A 22838-nucleotide genomic window follows, 5' to 3' on the forward strand; every position below is an offset into this window, starting at 1 on the left:
TAAACTAATGAGCTTGTTAACATATGACATATTATATACATACATACATACATATATATATATATATATATATATATATATATATATATATATATATATGTGCGAGTTGGGTTGGGGTCTTATTGGTTTAAAGAAAACTCAACTTGACATCTCAACCAACCAGTTGAACTTCGGTCAATTGGCATGGAAATCAGTAACATATTTGTGAGAGTTGGTGTGGGGTGGAGTGGGTCATACTGTTTGAGTGTTTGGGAAAATTAGGTGGATTGATGCATAAGCTTGGCTCTTTTGTTAAATAAAGGAGTGACCCTTTTGTTAAATAAAGGAGTGACTCTTTAGTAAAATTTGCTAATAATCATAGGTCTTCCTTCTGCTATAATAAGGTTGCGTTTGACATTGGCTTAAAAATACAGTTTTTTTTTACTATTTAGCTTCTTTTTGCTGTTATTTATGGATCCCATTACACTTTTTAGTACTACTCATGAGTCCTACTGTATTATTTTAGCTAGCTTTTAACTTTATTTACAGTACTTTCAACAATTTTTTTTTTTTTAAAGTTTCAACTAAATAAGCAATTCCTAAACATACTCTTAAGTATCTTCTTCCTGCTACAGTTGTGAATGCTTGTAGGAAGAATACCTTTTTTGTTTCTCTTATTTGAATAATATGTGGTGTATTAGCAAAAAAAGAAAAATAAAAAAAAGGACTATAATGATTTTTTTTAAGATGAAAATACTATAATGTTAAATCTATCTGACACAATCCTTTTCCCACCACTTGGTTGAAAAGGTGAATTTGCTGCCATGAAAAAACAAATCAACTCTATCTCCAACATTCATGAAATCCTAGAGAACATTGAAGCAGGCACCTACCCCTGCTTATTTCTAATAACTACTAAAATCATAAGGCAAATCTAACTGAATATGGAGGAGCATAACATTGAGTAATTATCCAATATTCTAAGAATAATATAGTGAAGTGTTACTCCATTTTCTCACATAATAATAGGTTTTATTAATTAATTTCATAGTGAGATTCACCATTTATGTGAGGAGACAATACTATGTTGTGTCGTACTTCGAAAATACCTAATAATTTTTATATAAACATCTTGGTAGTCTTTATGATGTTAAAAATTATAACACAAATCATGTGTTGTTATTATGATACACGACTTGTAAATCAATGCTACTTTGCCACATCAAGCACAGACCACACTCAAAGCCCTTACCCATAGCCTCAACACACTCCTTATCAAAATTCAACATTCTTCTTACCTTTTCCATTCTACTAGAACCAGTATTTGTTACACCAATTAAGAGAATTAAAGAACAAAAGAAAGGGAAGATCTCATAGAGCTATAGCTAAGACTCGTATAAAGGGATAACCATGGACCAAGTTTGGTTTGGTATACCTGAATCCGACCCTTATGGTTTTTATCCATGTATGCACATGGGCGCAAGATGTCGAGGTCCTTAGGAAATGTCATTGATCTGCTTGAAGTAGTAAAAGGAATATTCTTGGAAGGTCTTCATTAGAGGCTAGCGGACGGGGTATCGTCAGTGGTGTACTAAATTGTGGAATGCTGTACGATTTGCTATGACCAAGCTTGGGGATGATTATGTTTCGCCCACAAATGTAAATCCAGATGACAGGGTCTTTAGCCGTCAATGGATACTCTCAGTATTAAACAGAGCCATATTCAAAACTATTGCGGCTTTGGAGTTGTATAAATTCTCAAATGCAGCAAGTACTGTGTATTCATGGTGGCAATGTTGGAAAAATACATGGAAAATACGTGTTTGTATCTTATACAAAATACGCGCAGTGGAAAATTAATCGATATACTTCATTCGCAATTGATAACATGTACTATGTAAGTTTTAGAATTTAAGAACAAGAAAGCGTACCTTGGTGCGGTGAAATTCAAAAACAAAGATTAGAAGTACTTGGGAACACTTTTAATTTTCACTCCAATTCCACTTAATGCCCAAGAAGTGTGGTCTCTCAATCAGTTTCCAAAGAAAGAATAGGAGAGTGTCCAATATTAGGATTAGTGCCATTAAATCCTATTGTATGATGTTATGTATGATATTATGTATGTCATTATGTATGATATGATGTATGACTTAATATTGTGATTGATAAATTTGTTTTATTATAATCTAAAATAATGGTAACATGAATATGAGACATTATCATATAGTCCATGAGATGCGTAGTATTTAATTTATGTGAAAAGTCACAGAAGATATAAATCACAAGTTCTTTGTAAACTCAGAATTGTAGTTCGTAGTCGGTGATGAAATTGGGCATTTCATCTGCGAAGACTATAACATATCAACTAAGATGATTTGTCTTGATCATGGAAGTAGAGACTTCTAGTTGATGTGTTGATATTTTTAAGAGTTAAGACATATTGAACTGGACCTCTGTGAGATATATTATTCTCTTAATGACTGTCAAATGAATAATAAATCTCACGACTTCTATTTACATAAACTCTTAATCCTGAGAGGATAATGGACTTGATTATGAAGTGTAGGTTACTTTGATATATCAGGAGTGAGATCTATCCTAACGATCAAAACCTCAGTATGTTGGGCAGCCACATTTAGTGTTGATGGAACATATATTCTCAAGATGGAATTCATAGTCTCTTAATGGAGATATAAAATATTCCCTTGAAATAAGTTTAATGGGTTCGGTTATTCAGAGAGTTAGGCCTAACCACTTTGGTAAAAAATTACTAAAGTATATATTTATGAAATTGGATTTCATAAATATATGTTGAATAACTTTAAAGGATTAAACCGGGAAATCAAGGATAAGATGTAGTAATTTATAAAGTGGCAGTTTACATTTATGACTTTGTATTACTACGAATATTTTATGAAGGGGTTGCATGTATTATAAAGTCTTGAGATATAATTTATAAATAAGGCTTAGAGTGCGACTATATTTATATAGTGGTATTAAATATAGTTATTGGTAACTTTGGACTTGTTAAGAGTTGACAGAAAAGCCCAAGGCCCATTAGAGCTAGTGTCTTATTGGTCCATTTCGGTCCCACTCCAAGCCACATAATAAAGCCCAATTGGAAAGGCTAGCCCAATTTGATAATCAGTTATAAGGAGAGAAACATATAGAATTTTAATATATGAAAAAGAGAGATATCATTGTGAAATGGTGTGTATGTGAGTGTTGGACACTCTCTCATTCTCCATTGAACAAAAACTCATTGAGAGACCACACATCTTGGGCGTTAGTGGAATTGGAGTGAAGATTGAAAGTGTTCTCTCGAGAACTTCTGATCTTTGATTTTGAAATTCACCGTACCAAGGTACACTCTCTTGATTCTATATTCTGAAACTTACATAGTGCATGTTATCAATTGCGAATGAAGTAGATCCGTTATTTTTCCGCTGCGTACATGTAAATTTCCATCATTCAACACTTACATACAAACCATTTCATACCTTGTATGTTCTTCATGAAAAACTTATGAAAAAAGACTTATAAAATTCCTTATATTTCTCTCCTTATATATAACTGATTATCTAATTGGGCTAGCCTTTTGAGCCATTCTAATTGGGCTATTGTGTGTGGCTTGGAGTGAGACCAAAAAGGACCAATAAGACACTAGCTCCAATGGGTCTTGGGCTTTTCTGTCAATTCTTCACAAGTCCAAACTTACCATTAACTATATTTAATACCACTATATAAATATAGTTGCACTTTAGGCCTTATCTGATGAGAATCAACAAGCATTCAAGGATCCATTGCATGTTCCAGTTGGGCCTATTACAAGAACAAGATCAAGATCTAAGAAAATTAAAGAAGCACTTAATGGGCTGATTCAAGAGATTTGGGCTAATTCTAACGCAGAACATTCCAAGCTTGGCTCAAAGGAAGATGAGGTGTAAATCCAATTCATTGAGGGCTGATCCGGCTTAATTGAGAGTGATTTATGGCGTGGATTAATGACTGATTGACTTTCCAGCTCTATATCAGTTAATGGAGATTTTTTCCTATTCTGGAGCTGCTATTTCAGATCAAATCTACCTGAATTTAGGGCTTTTATTATTTAGAACGTTTTTTAGCTATTTTCCTATTTTGGATCTGCTAATTTCAAACCAAATCAACTTTTATTTAGGGTTTTATTATTTAGTACGTTTTTTATATTTTCTATTTTTCAGTCATGTCTTATAAATAGCATGCACTCATTGTAATAGAGGATTATTGAATAAAAATCAGTAAAGGTGAGGCTTTGCTCTTCTTTTGGTTCTGCAGGAACTGTGAACTTATCATGGATTCTTCCTTGTGGCATTCAAACTTTATACCTTCAGTTCGTGATTCATTTATAATCACTGGGTCAAGGTCTATTACTTATACTTTTGGTTTGCGTTTCACTTATAAACGTTGGGTCAGGGTTCTATCAAAATCTGAATTTTAGCTTTCCTGGGCAAATATTCTAATATTGTTTGTTGGGTCTCAAAGCGTGTCGATTGAGGTTCGCATCATTTAGTATCAGAGCATAGGTTCTAAAATCAGTTTTCTATCCCTTTATCTTTTGTTTCCTGTTATCATCCTACACCTTTTGTGTTCCTTATTCATCATTCTTTTTTTTTTTTTTGACATGCACTAGGTTAAAATCGTGCACCTAGCTCCCAAAAAAAAAAAAAAAAGTGAAAAAAAGAAATAAAAAAAGACATCAGAAAATAAATAGAAAAAAAAAATTGTTTGTAGTTTCAATTCTCTTAGACCAAAATATTGTTTTCTTTTTCCTCTTCCTTGATTTAGTGTTTCTATCATATTTTCTTGCCGTTGTTATGGTGATTTGTTTGTTCTGCCACGCTATTGCATGTAATTTGATCTAATTAATTAACTTGGGTAATTAATTAATTTGTAAGGGGCCAATTCATTTCAACCCAACACATAGTTGAAAAGAAATAATATTCACGATGGCTTATACGGTCTCAAAAGATAAATGAATTCATGATGGCTTATAACCGCTATCTTGGTACATAGTCTCAAGAGATGAGATTAAAAGAGGCTTAATTATATTATAAATTTCAATACTAGAAGACTTGAAAAAATAACCTGAACCATTTAGTAAGGGGGAGAATCTTTCTAAACTTAGAATTTAAAAATTTAGGGAACTGGAGATTTAGGAACTAATTTATGTGTGAAAACAAATCATGCCATATGAACACTATTTAGGAATTCCATCAAACTCTTGTGAGAAGCCAATAACAAATTTGGAAAAGACTTCTAGTTTGAATTCTTTCAAACTCAGGTTTATTTGCCTCCATCTAAAAGAACCTTTCTAATAAAGAATGCTTAATATCACTAAAATGAGACAACATATGCTATATATTGATTACTATCTTAGGCATTAAGCTAATCAGTGCTTTCAATATCAAAAACTTAGCAATCTCAATTTTCAAAGAGAAACAAATACTTATCCCAATGAAGACAAACAAATACTAATCACCCTAATGTCAGTTAATTATTGTTGGGTTCTATTTGTTGTTATATTTCAAACTTAACCCCACACCCTCAGCACAACCAAACCCATGAAATTTATCCTACAATTTGACATAAAATTATGTTTTAATAGCATCCAGTCATTCATTGTATATTAATAATTGATGAAAATTTTTAAATAATAATAATTTATAGCAATACCTGTAAACTCCTTCAACAAAATCATCGAGCAAGTCCAATTGCTTCCACTAATAATACTGAATAGAGCCTACAAAACTGTATAGAAACACATAAAAGAACTGAATAGAATTTATAAGCCAACAAATAACCAAAAAATAAAAATAAAAATAAATCTATCTCTACCTTTCAATAGCAACCATCATAAAAGGATTGAAGAAAAAATAATTAAAAGTAAACTACAATAGTAGGTAGTCAATTGAACGAATTAAACCCTAAAAAAAGTATGCAACATGTATTCCTCCTCCTCCTCATTCATAAATGGATTGCTTCTATGTTCACGTCCAATTAATTACATGTCCCAGCCAACAACAAGATTGATTTCTAATAGACAATCACTTTTAAGTGAATGCGTTAACACCACTCACAATTTTACATGAAATTTATATCAAGACCTGTAAGCTCTTTCAACAAAACCTGAAATTTATCAAAATTCATCATTTACCACTATAATTTGACGCAAGAAGGTCACTCCTAAAGATAAATGATTTTTAAACATCATAACATAATGAAAATGATAAATGTAAGAGTCTATATAATAACACAGCAATGTAATGAAAACGACAGTGAAAACCATGAATCAAATTTTAAAGTAAATTTACATATGGTTTATCATATTTGTGGTTTTCTTACTAAGTCTTAGTGATACCCATTGAGAAGCTTCAAACATGGCCAAAAATAAAATTATAAATTAAAAAAAATCCTTTTACAAACCTTTTTTCTTAAAAATATATAGATAATAGGTCATACAATATCAATTGATTTGTGGTAAATTATGATGAAATAAGCTTCAAGGCCCCAATATTTATAATTCACTTAAGTCTGAAAGTAAATTCCCAAAGTCATAATCTATTTAATCTAAAGACAACCACACAAAAATACATGTAAACACTAATAGTTCTATATAAACAAAATTAAAACTTAAAGAAATAAAAATTGAAAGAAGAAGAAGAAGAATAAGAAATATTAGAAGAATTTATTACCCCAAAATTCTCCTCTGCAAATTCATGTTGTCTTTCCTAGCATGCCTTTTGTTTTTGCACATCCTTTACAAAACTCACTCTAACTTGAAACACCTAAGCAATGCCAACCAAAATGAAAATATCGCCCATTGAAAAGCCATAAAAGAGTCAAACTTTACACATATAAATAGAGAAAAAAGACAAACTTTATAGACATATACACATATACATGGAGAAAGATAGAGACCTTGCAGGTAATGTAGATATCAATGGCTTGAATTGAAAATTGAAAGGGGTTGTACAAAGGTCTGAAATAGGTGGACAACCTAGGTGCTTTGGTTGGGATATTGAACAGTATTACCGCTACAGTGGGAAGAATCAGCAAAAAAACATCAAGGTATAAGACTCATCATATTCTAACAATTATGAAAATCCTTGTAGTAAACAAAACAAATACCATGTTGTATTGGCAAGAAAAAAAAAACAATAAATAATCCAAACAAAAATAAAGGAATTTCATAGCAACATATGTTGATACCGAGAGGCATCTCCACTTGACACCTATGAGACCTTGTTTGGATGTAACCATTTGGGAGGCATCTCAAGATGTCGGGTTTCTTCGTGTGTACCCTTCCCTTTTCCGCTCCATGCAATGCTATGCTTACCATGCTTGTTTGTGCCACCCGTTGGCTTTCTACGCATCTTTACACGCTTGCTTACATGTCCATGCATGAGTTTTTGCTTGCTAGTATGTCATCCATGCTTCAACACAATGAAGTTATGGCATTCGATCCAAACCTTCATTTGTCCCTCACGGACACCACCTTTTTGTTTGCTTCCTTGCTTTTTTTGCCTTTTAGTTTGTTGGCTTATCTTGTTGCTTGTCATGCCTCCTGCCATATGCTATGCTTGCTTCGCTTGTATGCCTATTTGCTTTATTCCCACTATGCATTATCTATGCATATATTCCTTCCATTGCTTGTCTGCTGGTTTCTTGTCTTTGCCTTTGTATGTACACACATGGAGCGAGGACACATGGAACTAGGGCACAGTCTCCCAAGAGTGAGCAAAAAGGGCGAGGATGTGAGCATGTAGATATAAGCCAAGCGGTTATGTTTAGTAGATTTAGGGGTCTAGCTTCTCCCATTTGGTTATGTACTCTTTTAAACCCCCTTCCTTCCTCTTTCATTTCTCTCTTAGATGGGTTGTATTAGGTATATCATGCCATGTACCATTCGTCCTCATCTATAGAGTATGGCGACTCCTGTTTATTTTCCTGCACCTATATTTTAGGCCATGCTCTAGGGATGTAGACATTTACTTTCCTGTCTTATGTGCTTGCATTGTGCAAGATGTATGTATATATATACCTGCTCACCCCTTCCGGTGTGATTGTCACAGTCCATGTCACCTAAGGTAAGGTAACATGTCGCTGAATTTTCGCCGTGGAAATTTGGTACTTTGCCCGAATGCCTTAGGAAAGCATGGATTGGGAACACACCCATTTAAAAACCAAACCTTAAAGCCCCCCATGCATGAAAAGCCCTGAAAGCCAATGCCAAAATCATGTTTTTACTGCCAATCTCCAAAAATTAAGGTTTTATCAAAACAAAGGACTGTTCGACAGGCATTGTGGGGTGCCTAACATCTTCCCCACACGTAACCAAACTTTCGGACTCAAGAATCAAGATTTTTTTTTCCATCCATATTAGACTAGGAAAAATGACTTTTTTCTTAGCTTAGGATTTGTAATAAAATCAACTAGAAATAGGTGATCAATCACACCTTACAAAAACCCAATGATTGGTGGCGACTTCACTTACTTTTGGTAATTCCCTTAAAATTTGGCCAAAATTCCTGCCAGACCTCCAAAGGTAGACAAATACCTTCGTCCACCGAGAGAGAGAGAGCACCTAAAGCTCCGTGCGAACCTCGCACCATCATTTCAAGAGGGGCCTCCAATGGGCCCCGCGCGTGCAGGAGTGTTGCCACGACGGGTGGTTGAACGAAGGCCTAACGACGGTTTTTTTCTGGCTATTCGAGGCTTGGGAGTCAATAGACTGGTGACTCCACTGGGGAATACATGAGAGTTTAGCCTTTAAAGCTTTTGATAAAACCATAATCTTTGGACATTGACTTTAAAAAACAGAGAAATTGGCATTGGTCTTCGGGGCTTTCCTTTTGAAAAAGGGCTTCTACTATGTCCTAGTAGAATTTTTTCAAAAGAGCAAAAAAATATTTTTCCAAAATCCTTTTCCCAAAAAGGGTGGCTTTGAGGTATTTTCACATGGGGATTTACCGCTTTCCTTACATGCTTTACTGTTTTCCTTCACATGCAAACATAGGGTAGCAAAATTTAATTTCTGCTACTCCTTTATCTTTTTTCATATTCATATATATATATATATATATATATATATATATATATATATATATATATGTTGTGTTTGGAAAAAGTCTTTCCCCTTCATTAAGGACTGCATGACATATACACCCTTTTTGAGCCGAACTCGAGCTCCGCACTGCTAGCGTAGTCACATCTCTTTTGGGATTTCATCACCCTATTTGCAGATGCCTAGACACAAACATCGGCAGCGTTACTCGTAGTTAGATCTGGGGCTGACTTTGTAGGCACTTCTAGGTCCATGGGTAGACAAGAGTAGCTGAAAAGGCCCCCTCGATCCTTCCTGCCCCACAACTTCCATGAAGGGAGGGGTATGGCAATTGAGTCCCACTAGGCTAGGAACAACCTACCAGTTAAGCCTTTGCATATAGTTGGCCTAGTTATGTCAAACCTGTAAGGACTAGATTAAGCCCAAAGCCCATATGGACTATGAAAAGCCCAAAGAGTGAACATCCAAGCCTAGGAGAGGATACCCTTATAGGACTAGAGGTCAGGGGAAAGTGTCTTGTAATAGGTGCGCCCTTTTTGCTTGCACTAAAGAAATAGTGCTCTACTCTAGGTTCTTTCTATCCTGCTTGCACAACATCCATGATTGAAACACTAGGAAAAGCAATCCCGTTGCTTATGCATGCTAGATCATACCCTATCCTTAAGGGTTTACAACCCTACAAGGGCATTCATGTATACACTAAATGGTTCTGTCACCTAATCATGCAAAGATAAAATCCGTGGCAAGTAACCAAAACTCCCCAGGAGGAGATGCTGCCAAAAAGTTGTCTAGAATCCCAAGACATCATGAGTTCAAGAATTCTCCCAAGAGAGATTCAAATCATCAAAGAGATTTAAACTGCCAAGAGTTCCAAAATGCCAAGATGTCAAAATTGCTAAGGGTTCTAGATGTCAAGAATTCAAGGGCTCCCCCAATAGATCCAAAGGTCCAAGAGATCCATGCTGTCCAAGTTGCTAAGGGATCCAAGTGTCCTAGAGCTTCCCTGAGAAGTCCACATTGTCGAAAGCTGAGCTTTTCCTTGTAATTGCATTTCCTTGTATTGTAAAATGCCAATTGTTGGAGTCAATGAACCCAACATTGTAAAAGCAAACATTGTAAAAGCAAACATTGTAAAAGCATGTAATCAAAAAAGGGCTTATCCCACATTGTCCAACACGTAATGAAAGTTTCAGTTACTTACCAGTCTTGTGCATTAATCTCGCATCATAGTAGAAACTCTCCATGATAAATATCCGATCAAGGGTGCAAAGCCACATTTTTCTGAAAATGGTAGGTGCATGTTAAATAGCAGGGGTGTAAACTAACTTAATTTTGTTGTTGTGTTTCCACATTGTCGAATGCACCTTGATTCTTTCTTCTCCTATTCCTTCTCAGGATTGAAAGATTGCTAAAAAGAAACAGTCTAAGCTACTGCCACGACGTGATCCCATCGGTACTAGGTCTCGCACAAGAGAGATGTCTATTAGTGGTACTTCTCCCCATGAGGAAAATGCTCAAGAAATTACTCTTTTGAAAGAGCCAATGTTAGAAGTGATGCATATGTTGCAACAACTGGTTGTAGGAGGAGGACAAAACTCCTCTGGTCATAGTTAGCGAGGTCCTCAAACCGAGAACAAAAATTAGCCCCCATTAGGACGGGATCAGGGCCACAACACACCGCCCCAGGGCAATGACCAAGAAACAGATCATTCTAACGATAAGAACCCCGAATCTTGGATTGGCCAAGTGGAAACTCTAGCTGAGAAGCTTCGTATCATGGAGGCTCTAGTGCCCATGGAAGTGTTGATCTAGACAATCTGACCAACTTCCCTTAGGTCATTATGCCTCCCAAGTTCAAGGCACCAGAGTTCGCAAGTATGATGGTATTGGAGACCTTTGTGCTGCGCATGTTTTGTAGGAAGATGGCTCCCTATGGGGATAATCACCTTCTACTTTGCCAGATTTTTCCTGATAGTTTGACTGACCCTTACGGCCACATGGTATGTGAGATTGGAAAAGACCTCTAGCTAGAGGGAAGTGGCCAACTCTTTCTTGGAATACTACCGATTCAACACTGAGATAGCTCCCGACCACACAGTCCTTATGAGAACAGAGATGAAGAGTGGGGAATCTTTCCAAGAATATGCCCAATGGTGGTGTGAGCTAGCTACACAAGTGCAACCCCCCCTGCCCCCCATATTGGAAAATGAGATGACCAAATGGTTCATTGACAACCTCAAGCCTCTTTACTATAAGAAACTGATCAGCACCCAAGTCACTCATTTTGCTAGCCTCATCCTTATCAGGGAGCGTATTGACAAGGGTATTAGGAGCAAAAAGATAGTGGAGCCGAATCCTTGAGTTTCATAGTTGAATAACAAGTTAAGAAAATGACCGACCACAAGACAAAGGAAGCCAATATGCACATGGTTGAAAATGCATCAGAAAGGCCTAGGGGTATTACTTTAGCTTATGCAACCCCAGCTGCTAGACTTTATCAGCAACATGCTCAGTCTACTTAAGCACCTAACCGAGCCTTTAATTAGAAGGGGAGGCCAGACCCACCTCGTCCCTTTAGGAGAGAAAACCGAAAGTCCACTCAGTTGCCTATGCCTATGGCAAATCTCTATGCTTACTTGCTGGAAAGGAAGCTAGTGGGCCCGATGTTTTCCAGGCCCAGAGAAGGCCCTCCATCACTTGGCTTTGATCTGTCCAAGAAGTGTGAACACCATTTTAGGGCCGAAGGGCATACTCTGGAAGAATGTTACCACTTGAAAGACTGTATCTAGGATCTCATTGATAATAAGTTGATATAGTTTGATAATGCAGCCGCTTTAAACATCATCTCCAACCCTTTGCCTCCCCATCAGGAAAGGAACGTAAATGCCATCATCACAGTGGAAGAAAGGGTCCCAGATTTCTCCTCACCGTCACTCCTATGGAAGGCCATGCTTCAAGCCTTGATCCAAGAGAGTCACCTTGATCTTAAGGGTATAGGAACCCCAAGATTTGATTAGGGACTCTGCTCATTTTGTGATAGTGGAGACAGGCACACCCTGTTTGATTGTAAAGTTCTCTGAGCACAGGTTCAAAGCCTAGCTGACTGCGGTATTATCTGGATCGAAAGAGAAATTGTATGAAAAGGTGATTGCATAGTAGGCAGCCTATGTCCTTTAGCTACCCAGTTAGGAACTAGCTGCAATGGTATATTAGTTGGGTAAGAAAAGATTGGGATGAATATCTACAAAAACGCCTTAGTAAGGTTACTTCAGTGCCTCCCTCTTCAGTAGTCATCGAGGAGATCATAGAATTACCTGCGGATTCAGAGTCATCAAATTCAGGAAAAGGGCAAGCCCCCTTCAGCCATTGAGGGATTCACTCCTCTAGCTCTTGCATTGCCTGCGGTTGCAGGGCCAACTTTATCATTAGTTCAGGAGGAAACCGTTATTGTTCCCATTATTCGAGGTTTCAATCCTTTTGTCCTGCCAAAGCCTGCCTCAAGAATCTTTGGGGTATTCGGCCCAAAAGCCCTTGAAGCCATTCTACCTAGTCTGGTGGTCATTAATCCGAAGATGTTCTCCATAGCGCCCAATTTGCAAACTCAAGAGGGCGTTATCATTTGCATGCCGAAGCCATTCCCTTACGAAGATAGCCATCATGCCCCCTAGAAATACGATGTGTCTTTGATCTCCACTCGAACCGAAAAAAGAAAAGGTCTGCTTCAATATCTCTTTAGGTCTATCTAGGCTTACTAGGAGTGGTTGCTGCTATACTCCTAAAGAGCTAGAAAATAGAAGGAAAGAGATTGGTAAGGGTACAGCCGAACCCGTCAGGAATAGGGTCACAACCAAAGAAACCGAAGAATTCTTGAAAATGATCAGAAACATAGAATACAGTGTGATTTAGCAACTAAACAAGTTGCAAGCTCAAATTTCTATCCTGGCGCTACTGCTGTCCTTTGATGTCCACTATGAGGCTCTCTTGAAAGTCTTGAAAGAAACACGTGTTCCTATAAGCGTCACAGAATCTTCCTTTGAGGGAATTGTCTTAACAGTGCTGGCCACTAACCAGATTTCCTTTGCCCATGCACATTACGGTAAAGTGTGAAGATATGATCGTCTCCAGGGTACTAATTTACAATGGATCAGCCCTGAATGTGTTGCCTGATGTCTACAATAAAGTGCTTGAATGTGGATGCCTCTCTTATCCGCCCTACCACCATGATCATTAGAGCCTTTGATGGCTTAAGAAGTGTAAGGTAAGATTGAGTTAACAATTGGAATTGGCCCCAGGTTTTTCATGGTCAGCTTCCAAGTCATCAAGGTGGATTCCCCATACAATACGCTCTTAGGGAGACCTTGGCTACACGGCGCGGGCGCGGTTGCTTCTACCCTTCACTAGAGGCTCAAGTTCCCCTCTGAGGACCAGATGATCACTATTACGGATGAAGAGCCCCTAACCATCTTCAAGAAGACTTCTATCCCCTACATTGGTGCTAATGCCTTTCTAGAGGTAGTTTTCCACAATTTTGAGCTAGTCTTCATGATTTATAGATATTTAGAACTCGAGTCAGTATGGCCCTCCGTTATTTTAATAGGTGCCAAGGAGATGCTTAAATTTGGCTATCAGATAGGCCGAGCCCTCGGTGCAGTAGGACATGGGAAGGCTTCTTTGATTGAACTCCCAAACAATAAAGGAGGATTCGGTCTAAGCTACGACCCCTCCGATGAAGAAATTTTCTAGGCTTCTAGAGGAAAGAAAAGGAAGTGCAATGGCCAAGGGATGTCCATTCCCCATTAGGGTCACTTTTCTGGCTCCGACCGAGGTCATCAGATCAAAAATGACACATGAATCATGCAAGGAATCAGATCTAGCTTGTCTCATCGCTTGTGTCTTGAAGAATTCGCAGTGAATGCCATCATATCCCCGGGGATGATTTGACTTCTACCATTAGGCCTTGTGTGCTAGGTGAGATAGTAGGCCATTGGACCATCGAGCCCTGCTTTGTGGTTGCACCGGCTGAGTAAGAAGTATTCCATCATTGTGTGGTTGGGTCCTCCAATTGCCCGAAAGAGTTGGAATAGCATATCTAGTTTGTTTTGCATGTTTATTTCCTATTTTCTGCATTCCTTGTTTGCATTTCCCCAGTTTATTTCCCAAAAAGAAAAAACATTTCCCTTTTTATCATTATCAGGCATGAACTTTGTTATCCCCTGTCTATAACCCGTTAATGAAAATTATCCAGCGTATTATTCAGGAAATCCTTGCATCTATCTCTTTCTTTGCTTTCCTATGAATATGTGTGTGCAAATTATCGTATGTTTCTCTATATATGTTCCGTTCTATAGGATCTATTCTGACTCCCAAGCGGGTACATTGTCCTGTTGCCATAATGAGGATATTGATGACATGAATGTGACAATAGAGTTGGATCATGATGTTGAAGAATTAGAGGAAATTTTGAGTTTGCCTCATGATATTTTGGAAGCTCTAAACAGAGAAAATGAGGGGTCCAAGCTCAACATAGAAGAAACTGAAGTGGTTAACCTTGCCGACGAAGGTGAGAATGAAAAACCCGTCAAGATTGGGGTGAACTTTCCTAAAGACATGAAGCCTGAGCTCATAGCGCTACTCAAAGAGTTCAAATAGATATTTACTTGGTCCTATTAAGATATGCCAGGGTTGGATACTAAGATTGTTGTGCATAGAATTCTGGTTAAGCCAGGATACCCTCCAGTGCAGCAAGCTCTTCGAAGGATGAAATCTGAGATCATTTTAAAGATTAAGGAGGAAGTAGAAAAGTAGTTGAAAGCTAGTTTCCTTACCGCAATAACCTACTCAGATTAGGTCACCAACATTGTTCCCGTGCCTAAGAAAGATGGGAAAGTACGTATGTGCGTTGATTATAGAGATTTGAATCGGGCCAGCCCCAAGGACAATTTCCCATTACCGCATATCGATACACTGATCGATAATAACGCTACCAACATGTTCTTCTCCTTCATGGATGGATTCTTAGGCTATAATCAGATCAAGATGGCCGAGGAAGACAAAGCTAAGATAGCATTCTCCACTCATTGGGGAACCTATGTGTATGATGTCATGTCGCTTGGATTAAAGAACGCCAGTGCTGCTTACCAGCGAGCTATGGTAACTTTGTTCCATGATATGATGCATAAAGAGATTGAAGTCTACGTAGACGATATGATTGCGAAATCCCACACTTCCAGGGATCATTTGCTAGATTTAAGAAAGCTGTTCAAGCGCTTTATCAAGTACAGATTGAGACTAAACCCTAACAAATGCGTCTTTGGAGCTAGTTCAGGGAAATTGCTTGGCTTTATAGTTAGCCAAAGAGGAATCGAAGTGGACCCAACAAAAGTCCAAGCCATCGGGGACATGCCGACACCGCAAAGTGAGAAACAAATTCGCAGCTTCGCAGGAAAGGTCAATTACATAGCTCGTTTCATAGCGCAGTTGACCGCCACATGTGATCCACTGTTCAAGCTCTTGAAGAAGGACACAGAGATAGAATGGACAGATGAGTGTCAAGTGGCCTTTGACAAGATCAAGCAACATTTGTTAGACCCTCTTGTTTTGGTTCCCTCGACGCCGGGATATCCGTTGATCCTCTACCTAGCGGTACAAGAAACCTCCATGGGCTGCATGTTAGGCCAATTGGCTGAGCCTGACCAGAAAGAAATGGCGATTTACTACTTAAGCAAGAAGTTCACCAACTGTGAGATCAACTACATTGCCATTGAAAGACGTGTTGCGCCTTAGTGTGGGCCTCGCAAAAATTGCGGCAGTACATGCTCTACTACACCACGCGGCTCATTTCCCGTATGGACCCATTAAGTACATCTTTGAAAAGCCACATCTTACAGGAAAGATCTCCTATTGGAAAATGCTGCTTTCTGAGTTTGACATTGTGTTTGTGACAAGAAAGGCAATCAAGGGCTATGCCATAGCCAACTACCTAGCAGACCAGCCACTGAATGATCCAAAACTTACAGAATCCCTCTTCCCTGATGAGGATGTCATGGCACTAGAGCCAAAACCAGACAGTGCGGAATCGTGGTGTTGGAAACTTTATTTTGATGGAGTCGCCAATTCTACCAAAAATGGAGTGGAAGCAGTCCTAGTTTCCCCCAAAGGCCAGCAAATCCTTGTTTCAATCAAGTTGAATTTTGATTGCACCAACAACATCACAGAATATGAAACGTACATAGTCGGCCTGCAAGCACCCTAAAGTTCGGCACCTATAACTTATGCTTCTTTGGAGACTCCCTGTTAATCATCTCCCAAATCAAAGGAAATTGGCAAACCCGAGACGCTAAGTTGATTTCGTATCAGAAATGTGTCAACCACTTGATTCTGAAATTTCGAGACATCACGTTTGCCTATTTGCCTCAAGCACACAACCAGTTTGTAGACACCTTAGCTACCCTAGCTAGCATGGTCAAGTTATCAGAAGGAGATGATATGTGGCAATTGTGCATAGAAGTCCGTGGCGTTCCAGCCTATTGCATGAACATTGAAGAATGCATGAGTGTTGAAGTTGAAGTCGAAGTTGACGGAAGGCCATGTTACCATGATATCCAAGCTTATATCAAGAATAATGAATACCCGTCTGGTGCAACAGACAGTGAAAAGAAGTTTATCCAGCGCATGGCTTGCCAATTTTTCCTGAGTGGAAAAGTCCTGTACAAAAGGAACCATGATTCTGATGGAACTATGCATGTACGCAGCAGAAAAACAACGGATCTACTTCGTTCATAAATGTTAACATGCACCATGTAAGTTTCAAAAAATAAGAATAAGAGTGTACCTTGGAGCGGTAAATTTCAAAACTGAAGATCTGATGTACTTGAGAACACTTTCAATATTCACTCCAATTCCACTAACGCCCAAGACGTGTGGTCTCTCAATCAGTTTACAAAGGAAGAATGTTAGAGTGTCTCAATCTCACATACACATCATTTCACATTAGTGTTCTCTCTTACAAAATTATCTACCGAAAAATTTTGTATGTTTCTCTTTTTATATCTAATTGATTATCTAATTGGGCTAGCCTTTTGGGCCTTTCCAATTGGGCTTAAGTGTGTGGCTTGGAGTGGGATCAAAAGGGACCAATAAGACACTATCTCCAATGGGCCTTGGGCTTTTTTGTCAACTCTTGACAAGTCCAAAGTTACCATTAATTATATTTAATACCAATATATAAATATAATTGTACTCTAGGCCTTATTTATAAATTATATCCCAAAACTTTATTGTACATGCAATCCCTTCATAAAATATTCGTAGTAATACAAAGTCATGAATATAGACTGCCACTTTGTAGATTACTACATCTTAATCCTTGAGTACCCGATTTAACCATTTATGTTATTCATTATATATTTATGAAATTCAATTTCATTAACATATAAACTTTAGTAACTATTTACCAAAGTAGTTAGGCCTAACATTCTGAATATAAAACCCATTAAACTTATCTCAAGAGAATATTTTGTATCTTTGTTAAGAGACTATGAATTCTATCTTGAGAATACATGTTCCATCAACACTAAATGTGGTTGCCCAACATACTGAGATTTTGACCGTTATCTTAGATCTCACTTCTGATATATCAAAGCAACCTACATTTCATGAGCAGGTTCATTATTCTCTCAGGATTAAGAGTTCATGCAAATAGAAGTTGTGAGATTTATTATTCATTTGACAGTTGTTAGGAGAATAATAAATCTCACTGCGGTCCAGTTCAATATGTCTTAACTCTTAAAACATATCAACACATCAACTAGAAGTCTCCACTTCTATGATCAAGACAAATCATCTTAGTTGATATGTTATAGTCTTCGCAGATGAAACGCCCAATTTCATCACTGACTACAAACTAAAATTTTGATTTGACAAAGAACTTGTGACTTATATCTTCTGTGACTAAATCACATAAATCACATACTATGCATCCCATGGACTATATGATAATGTCCGAATATTCATGTTACCATTATTTTAGATTATAATAAAACAACTTTATTAATCACAACATTAAGTCATACATAATGTCATACATAATAGCATATATAGCATCATACAATAGGATTTAAGGGCACCAGTCCTAACAGATTCTACCTTGCTCTGATACGTAGATGCCCCCGAGGCTAATTATCTGATGGAAGAGATGCATGAAGGCTTACTCAGAGCTCATGCCAGTAGACCCCTATTGGCCCACAAGATCATGAGAGCTGATCACTACTGGCTCACTATGGAAAGTGATTGCATTAAACATGTGAGGACAGACCACCATTGCCAAGCCTACCAAGACAGGAAGAATGCTCCTCCTCAACCTTTGCACTCTTTAGCAGCATCATGGCCCTTCTCAGCTTGGGGTATCGATGTCATCGAAACCGTGATTCCGAAAGCTTCAAATGGTCATGAGTACATCTTAATGGCCATTGATTATTTTACAAAGTGGGTGGAAGCCGCTTCGTACAAAAGCATCACTCAAGTAGTGATAGCCCGATTCTTAAAACATAACATTATCTGCTACTATGACGTGCTGGGAGAGCTCATTACAGATAATGGGGTGCACCTAAATGGGAAAATGATCTAGCAACTTTTCCAACAGTTTAAGATCGAGCACAGAAATTCGGTTCCCTATCGCCCTCAGATGAATGGTGTAGTGGAAGCTGCTAACAAGAACATAAAGAAAATCTTGGTGAAGATGACAGACACATACAAAGATTGGCATGAGTACTTGTTGTTTGCCTTGGGTGCATATCGCACTTCTGTTTGTACTTCCACAGGTGCGATACCATATTCATTAGTATATCGCATGGAGGCCATCCTCCCCGCAGAGGTAGAGATCCTATCTCTCAGGATTTTATCTTAAACAGAGTTGTCAGAAGGTGAATGGGCCCATTCCCGATATGAACAACTGAACATGATAGATGAAAAGCACATGACCACAATGTTCAATGGACAATTGTACCAACTCCGCGTCGAGTGAGCATTCAACAAGAAAGTTAGACCCAGGGTCTTTGAAGAAGGCGATCTAGTCTTGAAGAAGCATAACCAGGCCATGCCTGATTAGAGAGGAAAGTTTGCCCCAACTTACGATGGCCCATATGTGGTAAAAAAGGCCTTTTCTAGAGGAGCCTTGATTCTAGCCGACATGGATGGGCATGACTTCAATATGCCCACCAATTTTGACATCGTCATACGGTACTTTGCATGAAGGAGCCTCTCAGTGCACCTCATTTTTATGTTTTTATGTCAACAAAAAAAAAAAAAACAAAAAAAACAAAAAAAATATATATATGTGAAAAAGTAGATCAAAAACTCAAAAGGGTGATCTACGCAAAAGGAGAGCCAAAAGAAAAAGAGCATGAGAAAATACAAAAGGTAGATTGAAAACCTGAAAGGACGGTCTACACAAAAGGAGAGCAAAAGAAAGAGTGTGAGAAAGCCTGCTAGATTGAAAACCAGATAGAGCGGTCTAGGAAGAAATTAAGGCAATCAAAAGCCAGTTGAACTACGTGATGACCTGATCCTTCCTAGTGGAGGTACGTAGGCAGCTATCTTGGTTCGGTCACATCATAAAAGAAAAGTCAATCATTTTTGCCTGCTTGAATTCATACACAAGGTCAGAAAATTAGATGGATCCAACGTCCAAGATAAGATATGAAGACACCTCCGAGATCGCTCTTTGTCTACAATAATACCATGACCCAGTGGTCTGCTCAAGATTATTTGGCTTATATTAATTGGGAAATGTACCTCAATGGGAAAAGGGAAAGATCCGTCTAGAACAGGATGTATCCTTGGAAAATTAAGATATTGATATACATGGATTTTACATTTATCACTTATTTGTATAATCTTGCATTTTCAAAGCATTTGCTTGCATATTCATTAACATGCTTGTATTGTGCCATTCAGTTTCTTTCATTCATTTTGGTATCAGAACATTAAATCTCATCTCATAAATATATCCTAAATATCATCATAAACATCTCTCTCCACCATCTCTCAATTTCTAAGCATGCCTAACAGACGAGACTATGCTTTAAGAACTCAAACAAAAAGAGGAAGGCCTTACATAATTGCCTAGCAATTTACGAAGGACCTTTCCATACATGGTGGGATGCTAACTTTATAGCTCATGTGCAGAAACAAAATAAGCAGGAAAGAACACCAACAAGTTAAATCTTTTTCTAACCCTAACCCTCTAAATCTTTTTCTAGCATTTATCTTGCTTTTTTTGCCTTAATAACATGATTTATTACTTTCCTTAGCATGTTTCTTGCTTAATCTTTCTCCTAGCATGTTCTTAGTTTAGATCCATGTTCTTCCATGCTTTTTTATATGTTATTTGTCTTGATCTACATGCTTTATGCTTTATGCCATGTCTTCCCATGCTTTGTTTCTCTTTTTGTTCTATGTTGATGTTAGGGTTACATGCTCACATGCTTGATATCAAGACTTTGGCTATGCCTTGCTTATATCTACATGTTTACATGCATGTTTTTATGCTTTTATGTCTAGATCCATGTTTTCACATGCTTGTATGCTTGGATTTGTGTTCTTCCATGCCTTTATGCTTACATCCACATGCTTAGATGTACATTCACATGCCTACATGCATATTTTCATGCTTATATGTGTAGATCGGTGTGTTTACATGCTTAGATCATTGTTCTCTACATGCTTTATGTCATCATCTATGTGCTTGCGTGCTTCATGCCATGTTTGTGTGCTTAGGCCTAGACCTTGTTTGTCATGCCATGTGCTATTGTAGCCCTTTTGTTCCGTTTATCACATTTTCTTGTGTTTTGGCCTAATAGTTAGGACCCGATCTAGACCCTATGGTCTTTGTCATCGTCACCAAGGCCTATATCAAAGGGTTTGAATCATCCTATTTGCATGTCTATGCTTGCTGGCTTCTATGCTTTATGCTTGTGCTAGCCTTTCTTGTTCTAGGCTTTGCCATGTTTGGTGCCCTCTGTGGGCTTGACCTTGTGTGGTTGCACCCGACGCCTATGAGGCCTTGTTCGGATGTAACCATTTGTGAGGCATCTCTGGATGCCGGGTTGCTCCATGCGTACCCTTCCTTTTTTAGTTCCGCACGATGCTATGCTTACCATGTTTGTTTGTGCCACCCATTGGCTTTCTACATACCTTTACACGCTTGCTTACATGTCCATGCATGAGTCTTGCTTGCATGTCCATGCATGAGTCTTGCTTGCTAGTGTGTCATCCATGCTTCAACACAATGAAGTTATGGCATTCGATCCAAACCTACATTTGTCCCTCGTGGATACCACCTTTTTGTTTGCTTCCTTACTTGTTTTGCTTTCAATTCGTTTGCCTTTCAGTTTGTTTGCTTATCTATGCATCTACTCCTTCCATTGCTTGTCTGTGGTTTCTTGTCTTTGCCTTCGCATGTACACACATGGAGCGAGGACATTAAAGCTAGGGCACGGTCTCCCAGGCCCAAGCAAAAAGGGCGAGGATGTGAGCATGTGGATATAAGCCAAGCGGTTGTGTTCAGTAGATTTAGGGGTCTAGCTTCTCCCATTTGGTTATGTACTCTTTTAAACCCCCTTGCTTCCTCCCTCATTTCTCTCTTAGATGGGTTGTATTAGGTATATCATGCCATGTACCATTCGTCCTTATCTCTACAGTATGGCAACCCATGTTTAGTTTCCTACATCTATATTTTGGGCCATGCTCTAGGGATGTGGGCATTTACTTTCCTGCCATGTGTGCTTGCAATGTGCATGATGTATGTATATATATACACCTGATCGCCCCTTCTAGTGTGATTGTCATAGTCCATGTCACCTAAGGCAAAGCGATGCCTAATTTCCGACGCAAAAGTAAGGTAACATGTCACTAAATTTTCATTGTGGAAATTTGGTACTTTGTCTGAATGCCTTAGGAAAGCATAGATTGTGACCACACTCATTCAAAAACCAAACATCAAAGCCCCCCCATGCATGAAAATCCCCAAAATCCAATGTCAAAATCATGTTTTTACTGCTAATCTCCAAAAATTAAGGTTTTATCAAAACAAAGGACTGTCCTTGGACAGGCGTTATAGGGTGCCTAACACCTTCCCCACACATAACCAGAATTCCAGACTCAAGAATCAAAATTTTTTTGGCATCCATATTAGATTAGGAAAAATGACATTTTTCTTAACCTAGGATCGATAATAAAATCAACTAGAAACAGGTGACCAATCACACCTTAGAAAAATTCAATGATTGGTGGCGACTTCACTTACCTTTGGTAGTTCCCTTAAAATTTGGCCAAGATTTCTGCCACACCTCCAAAGGTAGACAAATACCTTCCTTTGTTGAGAGAGATAGAGCACCCAAAGCTCTGCGCAAACCACGCACCATCATTTTGAGAATGGCCTCCAATGGACCCCCTGCACGCTAGAATGTCGCCACGGCGGGTGGTCGAATGAAGGCCCAACGGCGGTTTTTTTGGCCGCTTGAATCTTGGGCGTCAATAACACAAAACACCAAAAGTAAATAATAACAGGGTTGGTAAGTTTTCAATTGAAAGCGTATCAGAATTCTTACCTAGGATTCAGATTTTGCTCTTCAGAGAAGGTTGGATTTAGTTGCAGATTCTTTGAATTTGATGGTGGCAAGGAAACTATATATGTACATAAAAACATTACACTTAAAAAAAAAAGATTTGGTAGAATTACACACACAAAACAAAGTTC

This window comes from Castanea sativa, chromosome 4 (genome assembly GCF_040712315.1).
Source record: "Castanea sativa cultivar Marrone di Chiusa Pesio chromosome 4, ASM4071231v1".
NCBI classification, from domain to species: domain Eukaryota; kingdom Viridiplantae; phylum Streptophyta; class Magnoliopsida; order Fagales; family Fagaceae; genus Castanea; species Castanea sativa.